The sequence below is a fragment of the Stomoxys calcitrans genome, chromosome 2, assembly GCF_963082655.1.
Source record: "Stomoxys calcitrans chromosome 2, idStoCalc2.1, whole genome shotgun sequence".
Taxonomy (NCBI): domain Eukaryota; kingdom Metazoa; phylum Arthropoda; class Insecta; order Diptera; family Muscidae; genus Stomoxys; species Stomoxys calcitrans.
Genome location: NC_081553.1, coordinates 168,676,136 through 168,693,963, shown reverse-complemented (window position 1 = coordinate 168,693,963; position 17,828 = coordinate 168,676,136). Strand labels below are relative to the sequence as shown.

Here is a 17,828-nt window from a genome sequence, read left to right as displayed (position 1 = left end):
TCCATACTAGCTTCTAATTAATATTATAAATAATTTATTGTAATTAAACTAAAAGAATAAAAAATGTTTATTGTATAAATTATAGACGCATTAATGTACAACCAAATTTTAGAATATTTCATACGAACGCTCTGTTCTTCAATTGCTTGAGTCATTTGATGCTCTATTACAAGTCTATAGTCCTTGATTCGAACATATATATATTTATTCTATATATATATATATATATATATATATATATATATATATATATAGTTTGGATGTTAGATGTACTCCACTCTTAAAAGACTTCATTTGAGCCCGATATTCTCATGATGTCCTATTTGGGGGTGTTATCGGGGGTGAGGTGGCTCCTCAGACTAGTTTACCTGATTATTCCTTGTTATCCGTGTTTGAAGATGTGACTAGTCCAAATTGATTGAGATGTCCTGTTGAATTCGTTGATCTTATTTTGTAATTTATTAAACTTACCCCCTCGATCCATACTAGCTTCTAATTAATATTATAAATAATTTATTGTAATTAAACTAAAAGAATAAAAAATGTTTATTGTATAAATTATAGACGCATTAAAGTACAACCAAATTTTAGAATATTTCATACGAACGCTCTGTTCTTCAATTGCTTGAGTCATTTGATGCTCTATTACAAGTCTATAGTCCTTGATTCGAACATATATATATTTATTATATTTATATATATATATATATATATATATATATATATATATATATATATATATATATATATATATATATATATATATATATAATATATATATATATATATATATATATATATATATATATATATATATATATATATATATATATATATATATATATATATATATATATATATATATATATATATATATATATATATATATATATATATATATATATATATATATATATATATATATATATATATTATATATATATATATATATATATATATATATATATATATATATATATATATATTTATTATATATATATTTATTATATATATATATATATAGATATATATATATATATATATATATATATATATATATATATATATATATATATATATATATTTATATATATATATATATATATATATATATATATATATATATATATATATATATATTATATATATATATATATATATATATATATATATATATATATATATATATATATATATATATATATATATATATATATATATATATAGTTTGGATGTTAGATGTACTCCACTCTTAAAAGACTTCATTTGAGCCCGATATTCTCATGATGTCCTATTTGGGGGTGTTATCGGGGGTGAGGTGGCTCCTCAGACACTTAGCTCTGAAAACAAATATATAAGCATCGTGCTCTACTCTCAAATACCATTTATTTAAACCTCATATTGCCATATGATTAAGGGAAGTTTATGGGATGAGGTGTCTCCAAACACTGGCCGAAAAATTGGTAATCAAATTTGTTTTCTAATCTCCAGTATATTTGAGACACATATGGCCATGGTCGGTAAATTTATACTCTTATCCCTCAAAATAAATAAAAACTTTCAAATATCATTTGTTTGAACCCCATATTGCCATTGGCCTCCAAATTGTATATCATATTCGTTTTCTAATCTCAAATACCTTTCATTTTAAATCCTTATTGCAAAAGTCTGCAAATGTGTCCGGTTGGGGTATGGGCCATAAAAACTATCAATACCAAGCTCCACTCTCTTCATGATTCAAATTGTCATGGTGAGTAAATGCGTCCTACTTGGGGGTTGTTATGGGGCTGGGACGTCCCTAAGACAGTTGGTCCCGAATGTTGAAATCACATTCATGGTCTACCCCCAAATACTTTTCATTTGAGCCCCATATTTCCATAGTTGGCAAACATTGACTTGGCCCTGAAAATATATCTCAGATTCGTGTTACACTATAAAATACATCTTATTTGACCCTATATTGCAATGTTTACCAATAACACCACCTATTTGGGTGGTGTTATTGGTGGTGGGGTGGCCCCATAGACACTTTTCCCGAATATTTATATCAGATTAGTGCTTTACTTCCAAATACCTTTCATTTGAGGCCCATATTGCTATGATCGTAAATTTGTCCTCTTGGGGTGTGTTTTTGGGGAGGGGCTGCCCCACAAACACTTGGTCCCATATTTGATATCAGATTCGTATTATTCTCTCAAGTACCTTTTATTTGAACCCCATATTGCCAGGGTCAGTAAATAAATCCTATTTGAAGGTGTTTTGGAAAATGGATGGACACCCAGAAACTTGGTCCCACATTTGGTTATCATATTCGTATTCTACTCGCAAATACCTTGCATTTGAGTCCCATGTTGCCATGGTGGGTAAATACATCAGATTTAGGGGGATGGGGGTTGGGGTGGTCCCCCAAACACTTGGTACGACAATTGAATATCAGATACGTTTTCTTATCTTAAATACCTTTCATTTGAGTCCCTTATTGTCGTGATTGGTCTATATGTATATATTTGGTAGGTTTTTGGGGTGGGGCGGCCCCCCTAGATACACCATCCGAAATTTGTCATCACATTTTTGTTTTTAGGTCACTATAAGAGATCACACAAAACGTTTTTGAAAATTAGTATAAGGGGGAGGGTCCGACCCCCTTTCGGATATAAAAAAATTTAGTACCCTGTTTTCACCGCGGGTTCATAGTACACCATCTGTGAACATTTCAAGAAAATCGGTTCAGCCGTTTTTGAGTCTATACGGAACATACCTACAAACAAACAAACAAACGCAAATTCATTTGTATATATAAGAAGATGACTAGCAATAGAGTCAATCTAGATTGGTCGAATAATTTTCCAGAACTTATTATCTTATGTCATCCTGCACAGACGTAATAAATTTGCAGTGATACCAAATTCAGACATGGCTTAAAATACCTTTAGCGGTAAAGGGCTGTCGAAGGGGCTTTTGTAGTCAAAGAAGAAATGGCAAGTATCGATATAAAATCCGATTTTATGAGATCATAAGATCAGGTTTATATACAAAGAATACGAAATCATCAAAAAATGTTTGGAAAAGATCAGAAGATCAGGTTTATATACAAAGAATACGAAATCATCAAAAAATGTTTGGAAAAAATTTGTATGTCCAAAATATCAGAAAAATTATAAATTCTCAAATATATACCCAACGCTTGGGTATTTATTGGTAAATACCCAATAAATGCCTTTTTTGGGTATTTATTTGAGTATTTATAATTTTGCTGATATTTTGGACATACAAATATTTTCCAAACATTTTTTGATGATTTCGTATTCTTTGTATATATACCTGATCTTCTGATCTCATAAAATCGGATTTTAGTTATATATAGCCGCTATATAGACCGATTTCCAGACTTAAAGTCTTGAGGCAATAAATTGGTAATTTTTCTTTCTGATTTCGATGAAGTTTGGCACAGTGAGTTCTGGCAGACCCCAACCCATTTCTGTGAAGTGTGGTTCAGATCGGACTATATTTGGAAATAGCTGCCCTTAGACCAACCGCTCGATCTCCCGATATAAAGTATTGAGGCAATAAAATATCCATTTATAACCCGAAATTGACGAAATTTGGCTCGTACTCAAATGTCAAATGAGGTCCAGATCGGACCATATTTGGATAAAGCTGCCATATAGACCGATCTCCAATATAGTGTAATGAGCCTATAAAAGGAGTATTTTTTATCCGATTTCAATGAAATTTGGCACAGTGAGTTCTGGTACCCTTCTAAACCTTTTTGTTGAATATCGTTCAGATCAGACCATGTTTGGATATAGCTGTCATATAGACCGATCACCCGATATGAAGTATTGATCTAAAAAAAGGAGTATTTTTCATCGGATTTGGATGAAATTTGAGTTTACCAGAATACACTGTACCAAATTTCATCGAATCCGGGTAATAAATGGATATTTTATGGCCTCAATACCATATATCGGGAGATCAGGCGGTCGGTCTAAGGGCAACTATATCCAAATATATTCCGATCTGAACCACACTTCACAGAAATGGGTAGCGGTCTACTAGAACTCACTGTGCCAAATTTCATCAAAATCGGATGAAAAATTAACAATTTGTTGCCTCAAGACTTTAAATCTGGAGATCTGGTGTTTTTTTTTTTCGAAAATTGGGTAGGAGAGAACGAACCCTTCCCTCTCAGATCCTAAAATTGTTAATAAATTGTTAATCCTTCCAGACCGTTTGGAAATCCTTTTTAATTTTATAAACATTTCCATACGAAAGGTATACCCGGCACGAGTTATATGAGAGCACCACATTTGCTCGAATTTTGAGGTCCGATCTGTGTGGTGTTTGTCGCTGTCACGAGAAGTTTATCTGCGAGCTACTGGGCGCGTCCACCGGTTGCGGATAGTGGAATGCTTCATACGGAGTAGCTGCAACGACAGTCATGGACAATCATCGAGAGGCTTGCCTAAATACTGAGTGCCTATGATGCTCGGTATGACAATAACCAATGGCTACCATATTCCCACTCCAATCGGACATTTGAACCGGAATGAGCTTCAGCTGGAGCTTTACGAGGATCGCCAACTTCACATGCAAATGTAGCTTCAACAACAGAGTCATACTAACTTATTAATTCTGCTTATAACACCTCGAAATATCTGTCACGAAAGGTTCTGCATTCCAAGTTTATCTTCGGCAAACTCCGTTTACTCTTTTCCCCTAACCCCACGGCGGTCTGGCAACCAAATGATTGTGCGCAAGCTTTAATCGACTTCCTGTAATCTAGAACTGTCGTTGATTTAATCGTTCTAGAAGTTGTGCCCCTCTACACCCATCCCATATGCCGCCAATATAGATATGGGAACCACAAAAGCTCTTGGGCCTTTAGACGCTTAAATTTTTAACCGTTAAGATAACAATGTTACCAACTTTCGTGAGAATCGGTTGAAAAATTATCACATTATTGCAACATTACTTAAAATCGGAAGAACATATATATGGGAGCTACATCTAAATCTTACATGATTTCGACCAAAATCCGTAAACATAGTTGAAGTCACGGAAAAAGACATTGTGTAAAATTTTTGGAATATTGATCACTTAATGCGCTTGGAAAGTCCAACAGAATTTTGACAAACAGGCATGATTAGAACGAAAAATAAGATATTAGAGAGGTTATAAACTTAATGATACGCACTAAGCCATTTTCATTTCATTCATTTGAGTTATTTTATGCTATTTAGAAACGCAACAATTACAATCTTTATGATTTAAAAAAAATGTCTTTTTTTATTGAATATAGTTTAAGACTGCGCCCTAAGGTCGGCTAATATTTTTGAATGCTTGAATGCGCTTATTGCTTGTTTCGAACATATCGGGGTTGCCATAGTGCTTAAACTTTTTCATTTCTTATATATATTTGAAAATATGTTTTCTACCTTTTGTATTGGGTTGCCCAAAAAGTAATTGCGGATTTTTCATATAGTCGGCGTTGACAAATTTTTTCACAGCTTGTGACTCTGTAATTGCATTCTTTCTTCTGTCAGTTACCAGCTGCTACTTTTAGCTTACTTTAGAAAAAAAGTGTAAAAAGGTATATTTGATTTAAGTTCATTCTAAGTTTTATTAAAAATGCATTTACTTTCTTTTAAAGAATCCGCAATTACTTTTTGGGCAACCCAATATTATCAAACTTCCGATGACAGTTTATTTTTAGCGTGAATATCGATCATTTTTAGCACTATCGATGCTATTGGTAAAATTAAATTTTTTGTTGAAATCTATCCTATTTCCAACTTTGGTTGATACGACTAATATTAGGTCAGAAGGCCAAAGCCCAAAAAATTGTAGAGTTCGCAGAACAAACATTTGTACGGCGCTTTGGTCAAACACGGGTCAACAAATCCCCAAATTAAGTTCGAGCATAGCCGATTCGGCCCAGACGAATTTACGCTGTTTGGGTGTTTTCTTTCAAAATATGCATAGTTTACAAAATATTTAACAAATTTGACAGGCCATCGTCATATTCTCCATCCGAAACTATCGAATGGAGAGAATATCGATCGCTTGTCAGCTCTAATTTGTACTCGTATACCCAGAGCCATACAGGTTGGTCATACCTGCTGTGTTTTATTTTAGTACGGAATACAAGCCGTGAAGAGCAAAAATAAAACGCAAAAATTAATTCCAGTGCAAGTCTATTTGTTTGACAAATAAAATTTATTAAGATTTGTGCATCCAAATTTGTAAACAATTGAGTTTAAGTTTTATTATATCATTCACAATAGAGGTATTTCTGCAGGTGGCTACACTTATTTTTGAAATACATACCATGATTCATGACAATTCTGACGACAGATGGTCTATATAAGCCTGCACTGGTAATTCATCCACAACTTCTTTGTCATGGATAAATGTCGTTTTCATACAAATTTCATTGCACTGCAAATAGTACGAACATAAAACACAGCTTCTGTTTGTAATTCCTCGCAATATCGAGCCAAATTAGGTAAAGGGCAGGATTTTGTTTCAAATGACATTTTCCTACCCTTTTTGCCATTTGTTGTTAATAAAAACAACTAGGAGCGTGTTTAGTTCTAGCGTGTTGAATAATATAAATCCGCCATGGATTGCTTTTGATAAGTTGAATTTTTTAACCAATTCGTAAAATATTGACTCGTGAAGCTCAAAAAGTCAAATAGGGAGATTGGTTTAAATAGAACTTACATATATCAGAAGATGGTCCAAATTAGATTATACGTAGCATAGTTGTTGCAAACGGTTAAAAAACATCACGTGGAATATTTTAGGCATATAGGGTAATATTTGGGCACTCTACAGATTCAACAAGTCAAATCGGTTGTATGAGAGATGTAAGAGGATATGGACAGTTTTGATACCGCTTTGGAAGTCATAACAAAACACTGTCATCTCAATTTCATCATCATGCATTTTGGTAAAAAAAAAGTTGGATATCACCACGGAACCGCTCACCATTCACAGTTACGTTACGATTCGCATCATCTTTGAAGATGCCACCAGCCCATAAACTGCACCAAACTGTGAAATATTCTGGATGCATTGGTAGGTTTTGCAATGCTTCTGGCTGATCTTCATTCAAAAATAGACAATTTTGCTTATTTACATCTTTGGACATGTAAATAAGCAAAGTTGTCTATGAACTTTCTCAATAGAACATACACTTATACTCGTAGCAAATAAAAATTGCAGTTTTGAATGAAACGCCGAATTAAAGCGCCGTTTGGACTTCACCATAAAAAGGAGGTTAAAAGGTACTAGTGGAAAATTTTCTTGAGTTAACGTATTTTAAAAGATAAGACGGTTCAATTAGATTAATCTTTGAAATATGTTGATAAACCACCTATGTACAACGTTTGTAAGTGAAGCATAACCCCAAGTACCCGGTAATTTACAAAAGTTTTACGCAAAATGATAAGGCGCTATAAATGTTATTGTTAAGAATAGTCAAGAACAATCACATCAACCAAGAAAAAAAAGCAAATAAAGCAATTTCATAATCATGAGTACACCAAATTAATGGTGATTTAATATAATCTTCTTACGCACATTTAAAATTTCCAAGAAATCGCTGGAAATATGCGATATGAGGGTATGAACCGATAAAAATTCCCAGCGAATCTTTTTCCGCTTATTTGCTGGGGTAGTTGGTTAAGATTGGACATTTTTTTCATAACCAGGGGCTTAATTCTGGCATATGTACTCGACATGTTACACACAGAAAAATTAGTTTGCTGATATCAGCAAACACTGTCTGCTAACATTAAATTAAAAATTTTAAGCTTCTGAATGAATCTATTCAAAATTTTTGAACTTCCTAACAACTATTGAGGCATTTGCTATGTATAAATAAAAAAATTGCCTATTATTAGCTTTACATTTTTACTAAAAAGCATAAATATAATAGTAGAAGTTATTTTGTTTGCTGTTATTAAAATTTCGTAAAAAAATAACAAATTGTAGAAAATGTAAAAAAACGTGCATTATATACCTGTAAAATTGAGAGATCTGAGAGAACATAAAAGTTTTTGAAATATTTACGAGATTTTTGAGCATTTTTTAACCTTTCAAAATCAGCAGAAAGTGTTTGCTCTTTGAAGGCTCTATTACAGCAAACATTTTTGCTGTGTTTACAAACAAATTTCTCTGAGTGTACGACTAAAATAAAATTTCCACTATAGCTTCTATGAATATCAGATTATTTAAAAAAATCTACTCTCAACCAAATTTGTTATTCAAAACAGCTAAAATGTTTGATAAAACAACAGTTTTTGTCTGTTGTTTCAGCAAACATGGGGCTGCAGTATTAGCAAACATTTCTTGCTGCTTTTTCAACTAACAAAATCGGATGTCTGCTGTCTGAAAGTCTGGTGAAAAAAAATTTTATGCCACTTTTTATGGTTGCCTGTTACTTGTTTTGATTACCTTAGGCATTTTTAAATTTGTTTTTTAAAATTTTGTTTGAACAGATTATTTTTTGTGTGGAATAATACTGTAAAGAAGCTAACTGATCCATCCATTGGTATATATTTCCAAATGTGGCTGATATAGCTCCCATTTTTTGTTAATGCTCTACTAATGCGCACATGATTGGCATGGGCTTTTGTATCTTAATTTAAAGAAAAAAGTTTATGGAAGGTATACATTTAGTGGTGATTAAAAAAATTCCCATATTTACATATTTGTTCTATTTGTTCTTTTTACATCCCCTTCATAATTAAGCAAACAACAGACTTTTCAGCAGTAAACCTGCTACTCTGAAATTGCAGTAATACTGCTGTAATAGCAGAACTACTGCTACAATAGCAGCAAAATTAACTAATAATATGCAGCAGACAGTGTTTGCTTTTTTTATATGAGTGCATTTAAATAAAAACAAGTAAAAAAGCATTAAGTTCGGATAACCACCACCTCGGGTGATATGTAAACCCCTTTTCGTCACAATCCGGTGAAAATTGGATAACTTATGCACCCCAATTCGGCACGGCCATTGAGTGGTCTAATAAATATAAGTCACTGTTGAATTTAGTATTTCAAATTTCAACAAAATCGGATAATAAATAAAGCTTTTCAGAGCTTCAGAACCTTAATCGGCATATCGGTCTATATGACAGCTATATCTAAATATAGTTCGATCTGAACCATATTTGGGTCAGATGTTGGTAGTCCTATAACTACTCACTGTTTAACATTTCGGCGAAATCGGATAAAAAAAGAAATCATTTATGGGCTTCAGACCCTTTATCGGCAGATCGGTCTATATGGCAGCTATATCTATTTATATTCCGATTTAAACCATATTTAGGTCAGATGTCGGGAGGCTTAAAATAACCCACTGTTTCAAATTTCAAAGAAATCGGGTAATAAATAAAACTTCAATGGGCATCAGACCATTTGTCGGCAGATCAGTCTATATGGCAGCTATATCTAAATATAGTCCAATCTTAACCATATTTAGGTCAGATTTTGGGAAGCTTTAAACTACTAACTGTTTCAAAATTCAGCGAAATCTCGTAATAAATAAAGGTTTAATGGGCATCAGAACCTTTGTCGGCAGATCGGTCTATATGACAGCAATATCTTAATATAGTCCGATCTGAACCATATTTGGGTCAGATATTGGGAAGCCTTAAACTACTCACTGTTTCAAATTCAGCGAAATTGAATAAAACATAAAGCTTTTATGGGCTTCAGACCGTTTATCAGGAGATCGGTCTATATGGCAGCTATATATCCAAATATAGTCCGATCTAAACCATATTTAGGTCAGGTGTAGGGAGGCTAAAAATAACTCTCTGTTTCAACCACCCTTTATCGGCAGATCGGTCTATATGGCATATATATATATATATTCCAATCTAAACCATATTTGGGTTAAATGTCGGGAAGCCTTAAACTACACACTGTTTCAAATTTTAGCAAAATGGGGAAAAAAATAAAGCATTTATGGGCATTAGATCCTTTATCGGCAGATCGGTCTATATAGCAGTTACATCAAAATGTGGTCCGATTTGGCCTGTTCAAAAACTTGACTAGCGTGCATCAAAAAGACGTATCTGTGCAAAATTTCAGCTCAATATCTCAATTTTTGAAGGCTGAAGAGTGATTACAACAGACGGACGGACAGACACACTAACATCCTTAAATCGTCTTAGAATTTTACGACGATCCGAAATATATATACTTTGTAGGGTCGGAAATTGATATTTCGATGTGTTGCAAACGAAATGACTAATTGAATATAACGAATAAAATGACTAATTGAATCCTACGATGGTGGGTATAATACACGAAATTGTTCATGTAAATGTTATACACACAACTTCCTAACATTTTTTGTATGCAAAAAAGTATGTAGAAAGCCCTAAATCTTTCGTTTTGTGTTGAGAATGTATGCAAACAGCGTTATATTAGCGCTTGTTTTCGGATTTTTTTTATTAAAATGTATGCATATTTGCGTACCAAACAGCAGTTTGAACCTTTATGAATATGTATATTAAAGAATTTAATTCGAATTCAGGCAAATAAAATAATACATACCCAAATAAATTCAAATTTGAAAACAAAACATACCTACCTACCTATACGTATTGCTAACGGTAGAAAATCAAATGAAATACCAACAACGCATTCAATAGCAAAAAGTGCAAATAATCAAATACTCACATACATACTTTCAATTACTAAATAGTATATACCTACACCTAATCTTCACAAAACAAATGTCAAGCTTAATATCAAAGAGCATGGAGGGGCCGTAAAAGAGAGCAAAATTAAGCTAAAATCGATTTCTCCATAAAAATATGCCGGCAGTTGTGGATGAACAGCTGATGAAGCATACAAACAAAATTGCCATTCATTTATATGTCCGTCCGTTCGCCACATTGTGCGCTCCCTGCGTTGGCCGTAGAAAGTTCAAAGCTAACGCCAGTTGAGGTAAAACCCTTGTGGCTTTAAAACGTTTGTTCTGACGGTTCTATTTCCCTCTGTTTATCAAATAAAGTAGTGACCGTGTTTGATAACTTGCCGGTATCGTAAATGTAAATTGCGCGTAAATTTGTTATATTCATTGGTTTGCCTTATCGCGTGAGTATTGTAATCACAGTTGTCAATAGAAACGATTATCGAAAAGGAATTATGTTTGGTAAAACGTGCAGTGAAGTACATACATTTGTATATAAAAACACGAGAGCAGATATGGTTGTTGTGTATATATAGTACCCGCCAAGATTGTGTACTTTTTTGGATGACGAAGATGTTGCTGCAGATTGTCTATATCTCATCCCTCTCCCCTGTTTCCCTTTTTGTTTTGATGATGGCAACTAACTCACGTGTGCTTTTTGCGATTTCTTGAGTGAGTAATGTAAAGGGTTGCCATCATGTTGTTTTTGCTTTCGTGCAACGGAATGGCGTTTTTTGTTTAAATGCTTTGAAAGACAAATGAACCGATTTGATTTTGCAAGCCAGCAGATTTGCGAAGGTACATCAGGTAGGTGTTATGCGTCCCGCTGATTAAAAGATTTTATACAAGTACTATACATACGGAAAAAAGTAACTCGTTTTCCACAAAGGAAATTTTGGGGAAATAAACCTCTTTGTGAAAAATGTTGGAACTTTCTTGCGATGGAAGTAGATGCTTTCTGTACAAATTTATGGAAGAATTTGTGACAAATATACTTTTTTACCCAAATAAAACCTTTTACGTATTCTTGATAATTAAAATTTTTTTCAAGGTTTCAACTGGTTTTTCTCTATATATATGTAATTTAACATTTTCATGCTTATATACTACTTTTAATGTTAAAATAGATTGTGCATATCCAGAAAGACGACACGAAAAAAAAAATAACATGTTAGGGAAATTTTTACAGAAAACAAAATATTATTTATCGCCAAGTTTTCTTTTATTTTAACCGTATAACGTTTCGCATTAACATATCAAACGTTTGCCGTAAACGTAGGATCATTGAACGTTACTTACTCTGTTTATTGTAAACGCTTTAGCAGCTTCGCTACGCTAGAAGGACCTTCCTTTTGTTATGAAACCAAAAACTCTTTAATTGCAAATGTGAAATTGCAACAAGTATTATCTTGTGTCTCTCCTACTTGAGAGAAATGGTGAGTATTTGAGCGTATAGACCAGTGGTTGGCAAAAATACCCATTCTATTGCACAAAATAACCCAAAGCAGACCCATATGCTAGCAAATAATTGCAATGATGTGTTCATCACTGGTATAAGCACATTTCACACACAACATTTTTCTTTTTTGTTTTGGCTGAGCAAAGAGCAGTCAGAACATTGAGCAGCACGGACGAGTACGAAAGTAATCTCGGAAGTGGCAATATACAAGAAAATACAACAAAAATTTCTAAGGCACATACATTTTCGCGATAAAGATATATCCACCACAAAGTAGGTATTTAAATGTGCGAAAAGAACAACAACAACTATTTTTTGTTTTATTTATAGTAAACTAATACAGCAGATCATAATACAAAACCATAAAAGAGATATGCGAAAATGGAAGGCTTTTAATATAATTGTATATCATAACATCGAAATAAGTCCAAATATACTCTGAAAGAGCTTTAATTACCAACTGAGATCTGCTTACAATTAGTAAAAATTTGAGTTTGAATTATGTTACAACATTAAAATGAACTTAGCTTCCTTTTTAGTATGCACAATCCATTTTAAACGTTTGACGTCAAATTAATTTATAAACAAGGAAAAACTATTTGAAACCCCGAATAACATGTACTATATATCAAGAACAAAAGGTATTGCCAGGGTAAAAAAAACGTTATATGTCACAAATTCTTGCAAATGTTCAAATTCTTTGTACTATAAAAAAAACAACAAATTACTTATGGAAGTTGTTGTTCATACACATTCACGTACCAACCAAACACGTACGTGAATGTGCATGCCCAAGGTGGTCTCGCGCGAACAACTGAAAAGAGCCGGTCAAGATCTCTTTTCAAAAATGACGAGATGGCGGACTGCACCATATAATTTGTTGTTATTGTACAAATGAGACCACCTGTAATTGTTGGACATGGTATATTCCTCAGAAATTCGTGTTGTGTTTTTGTATGCTTGGCGCCATTTGTCTGTTGGTCTAATGTTTGTTGTTACGAGCATTTAAATGTCTAAGGCAAAACTTAAACATTTTTCACTTCCAAGTTTTCCATTTAGGCACTACTGCTCATCATATGGGCTGTTTTTAAAAAGTAATGATCGCTTAGTCAGAGAACAAACAATGTTATGTGTACGAAAATGTGTTTCTACGCTCAAATCTCTCCTTCTCTCTCTCTCTCTCTCTCATTAGTAGGAGAGACACAATAAACGTCTGCTAAACGAATAGTCGTTTTCAGCTATAGGAACACTTTTGACATTAAAGAATTATTGATTTTTCAATTTAAGAAAGATTCTTTTATCGTAGGCGATGTTGCTTAAGGGTTTACAATAAAAAAAAGTTACTTACGTAATGTGTTACATTTATTCGTATGGTACAAAAACAATACCGGATGGAATGGATGAAACATAAAATGATCAGTACCGTTTGCTACTAGCTTTATTACCGACCTGGTATTGGTTTTAAGACCAATATGTTTTCAGTACCAGACTGTTATTGGTTATTGATTATTCCACGTCCTAATGAACCAAAAAAAAAAGAAACATTGAAAATAATTTTAATCAAATTTTATTTCGATTATTTATGCTAATAATTACAAAAAGGAATGTTACAATTGATTTAATATCGATTGATTCCCAGAAATGGTTTAAATATGAATCGTTCGTTTTCCACACAAGAGGCTTTCATGTTTTTGATGTAGAATGTCCTTAGAATTTGTGCTGTTTTCATGTTTAACGTTTTCGAGTATTTGAACAGGTTTTTACGCACTCAAATTATATTAAAACATTTCATTTATTTGTTTAACAAATACTTTATAATGCCATCAATATTTAAACATTCACGTTGTTAAATTTCCAAAATTCACGTTCACCAAAGATTAATATAATTGACAATAGAGAGATTTCGAACGATGTTACCCGTTCGCGTATGCGGTAGTTCGGCCCCAGTCTACAAGTTACATGTCCCACAAATTTCGTAAAGTTTAATGTGTAGTGGCAACTCTGAAATGCATTGTTTTGGTTATATACATTCCCGTCGCGAGAATTTTTCACAACCTCTCTTTGATGTCATGAGCTCTCAACCATAAAAATCACGGTCATGCGTCTAATATTCAATAATAATAAAAAAAATAATAATAATGAGCGGATTCATTTTTACAAATTTGTTGTTAGATAATTAAAAAATAATAAGTAAAGTATGTAATTCTGGCTTTAATGAGAACACCGCCGGTAAACATGATTTGAAGAGACGTAGAATTACGAGTTTGTGGGAAAAAATGGTTTAATGACATTGTGAATGCATATTCAGGATAGACATTCACTTTGAGCAGCTGAAGAAAAATCCACCCTGGAAGAATGGAAAACCTTTGAACCATAACATTAAATCTCCAATTGTTTTTCTTGAGTCCAAAACTCGAGAATAAAAATAAAAAATTTTACCGTGAATTATTCAATTCACTAACGAGCGTTTCAGATAGTCTATTGTGATTGTGGTTGTAGTAATTGCTTAGGTTGAGTGATTAAACCAGCAACCGTCAGATGGCTCTAAGTTACTGGCAATCATTTTAGACCAAATCATGCATGTTCTAAACAGTGTTGCCGTTTTTGGAAGTTGCCAAACTTGACTTGACTTCAATTGCGGTAGCTTTTCTCAAGATATAAATAACAAGCAAATGAATGAAGTAATTTGTCTTAATGAAACTCTTTTCGGCTAAATAGAATAAAATATGTGCCGTTTATGATCCCTCAAGTTTTTATTTGGGAGATTGGTGGCTATAACATCTATGGTCGGTTATTGACTGAAATTTGTGTGAGTGTCAAGGAGTTTCGGGTAATAAGTGCGTATTTTATGGGTTAAATATCTAAAATCGGGCAGCTTTATCGCAATTCGGCACTGTAGTCGACTTATCTAATACGATTAACCGTTGTAATTTCAACGAAATCAAGGCTATATACGACTTTAATGCGCTAAGGAAATCCTGATAAAATTTAATACGGCCCACTTATAGCATATTTGGTAGGTTCTGCCCGGGTTTGGTAGGATTTATCTTCAATTTTAATAGAACAATTCAGAGGCAGAAAATCAATTCTGCACTAAGATTTTTGTATGAACCGTTGAGTGGTGGTCGTTTTGTTATTTCACTCCGCAACAATTTTCCTGTAACTCGTAATAAGTCATTATTTTTGGAAGAAAAATTTAAGTCACTCAAGGCTAGCTGCGATTGAGGTATCCATTAAGTGGTTGATGATCTGCGTCTGTTTCCAGTGGAGCGCAGATTTAGAGCCCGGGAGTAGGCTAAGAATGGGATCCAAAAACCTAACACCTGCGGTGGTGGTATCGGGCCGTAGCATGTTGTCCGCTATTGAAACCTTGACTGGTGGAGCGGTTGCTCCAGGCTCCACCATCCGACATACTACTGGTCAGCAGGGGTTTTTGACGAAGACACCAGATTCGAGTCTTAAGGACAAGGCCGTACCTATTCTTTCGTCGCATGCCTATAATTTTGCCTAGGCCATCGGCCTTCTCCGGCAAACCAACACGCTCTTTAAGAGGTTGGAATAATAGAAGACGCGTCGCTCTCAGGTTTATTAGGAGACTTGGTGCGAAGTCTAACTAATAGGGAGAGAGACTCCCTAAATTGGGCTCGGGAATTCGCTGCACAGGCTACCCCAAAGACTACAAGTCTAGATTCGGAAACTGCACCGTAGTCAGCCAAAAGGCTGCGGTCACCTAGGGGGCATCCCATGATTAAAGGACCTAGGGCGAACATCAGTAAGATGAGTCCAAGAACCTTTGCTAATGTCGCTAGGGACAGTTTGGTGATGACAGTTGTCGACAAGGAAGAAGAACAGGGCTGCATACCTAGGAATAATTGAATTGGGATAGTCAATGGACTGTCATCAGTATACTCCGGTGTCCTTGCGGAATTTTCTGGGTCAATTGAAATGTATCAACTCTGGCAGACCTCAACAAGTCTGAAGGGGTTGTATCCTACGGGTTCAACAAGTTGAAACTGAAGGTCTATAGAAGCGGTGGGGTTGGGGAATCAGGAGGCGACTCAACAGTTGTTGCTGAACACTTACCTGAGGAACTATCGACCACATCGCTAAAGTCTGGCGGCAGGCAGGAGACTGAAAATCCCCCTGCCACAATCGAGACAGGAGAAGATGGCAACGAAACAGGCCCCGACAAGCTCTGTGTGGGTGGGTCATCCGGTTGGACTGGGCTCAATGTGTGCGTCAGCGGGGAAGCAAGAAACTCAAAAAGTACTTCGACAGCAGCAGCTATTGAAGCATCTAAGGAGGAATCGTGCACACCGCAGGTGTCCAGGGTCCTGAGGAAGAGTGGTTCCACAGCTTTCTCATTTGCCTCTGGACGCGTGCGGAAGCTCATCATGACAAGATCCTCCTGGTGGAATAAGAACGCTAACACAACAGTGGTGGAAGTTCTGTATCCTGACTATGGTCCGGTTTCTATAGATAAATCTCCACCATTCTAAGGCCGCGGCGGCGGCACTAAACGTTCTCCTGATGGCAGGGGGATTTGACGTGGTTCTTATCCAAGAACCATGGGTGTGTGGAGAAATGATTCGTGCACTAAGAATTCCGGGATTTAAGCTACCCATGGGCACGGGGAATGGGAGATACAGAGCCTGTATTCTTGCAAAGAAGATTTAGTATTAGCCAGCCTTGAAATAAACAAGTGTCATTACTGGCTGGTTTCCCTACATATGTCACACGGTTCAGAGATGCCGCCTTCAAACATTAAGTCGCTGATTGAAGCCGCTTCTGTAGGAAAGAAGAGCCTCATTGTAGAAAGTGAAGGTAATGCATATCACCAGATATGGGGAAGTTCGGATGGGGGAGGGTAGTTTTATTAATCTCGGGGAAGTGTTGTTTTAGTATCCTTTCTCCTGGATAAGGGTTGTTTTAGTACCTCTTCCCTTGGGAAAGGGTAGTTTTAGTACTCCTTCTTTTGGGGATGTGTAGTTTTAATACCCTTTCCCTTGGGCAAGGGTAAATTTAGCATTCTTTACCTTGGAGAAGTGTAATTTTAGTACTCTTTCCCTTGGGAAAGGGTAGTTTTATTACTCCTTCTTTTGGGGAAGGGTAGTTTTAGTACTCCTTCTTTTGGCGATTCCTAGTTTTAGTACTCTTTCCCTTGGGAAAGGTATTTTTAATACTCTTTCCCTTGGGAAGAATATTTTAGTACTCTTTCCCTTGGGGATGGTCAGTTTAAGTACTCTTTCCCTTGGGGAAGGTTAGGTTTAGTACTCTTTGCCTTGGGGAAGGGAAGTTTTAGTACCCTTTCCGTATCTTTTCTCGGCTCCGCAGCCCTGCTTTAAACATAGATTCTTCATAGGTCGCTGTGGTATAATGTGGTAAGGCGTTTGTAAACACATAATCATGGGATGGATGGAATACAGGTTTGATTCCCAGCAGTACTTAAAATATTTATATATCGGCAAAATACTGATTTGTGCCAAGTATAAGAAAATTTATTATACTCTACATGAGTCCATGTATTATTGTAATCAAGGTACAGGTCGTATTTGTTGTCCAATCGTCACGAACTTTTCCACATTTCACTTGTTTGGCCCAAGACGAACGCTATTGATATATTGGGTTGCCCAAAAAGTAATTGTCGGT

At 34.8% G+C, this 17,828-nt stretch overlaps 1 protein-coding gene across 2 annotated transcripts in view; it reads left to right on the top strand.

Moving 5' to 3' along the window:
* Nucleotides 1-10,961: 10,961 nt before the first annotated feature.
* The window catches only part of LOC106081487 (nicotinamidase), a 102,893-nt gene continuing 96,026 nt past the window's right edge, over nt 10,962-17,828 (top strand). The window contains exon 1 of one of the 2 annotated variants that reach the window (XM_013243477.2): nt 10,962-11,124. The gene's annotated coding sequence lies outside the window, so the exon portion shown is untranslated. Of the gene's footprint in view, nt 11,125-11,184; nt 11,528-17,828 lie in introns of those variants that run through there. The other variant, XM_059362530.1, reaches the window with a different exon arrangement.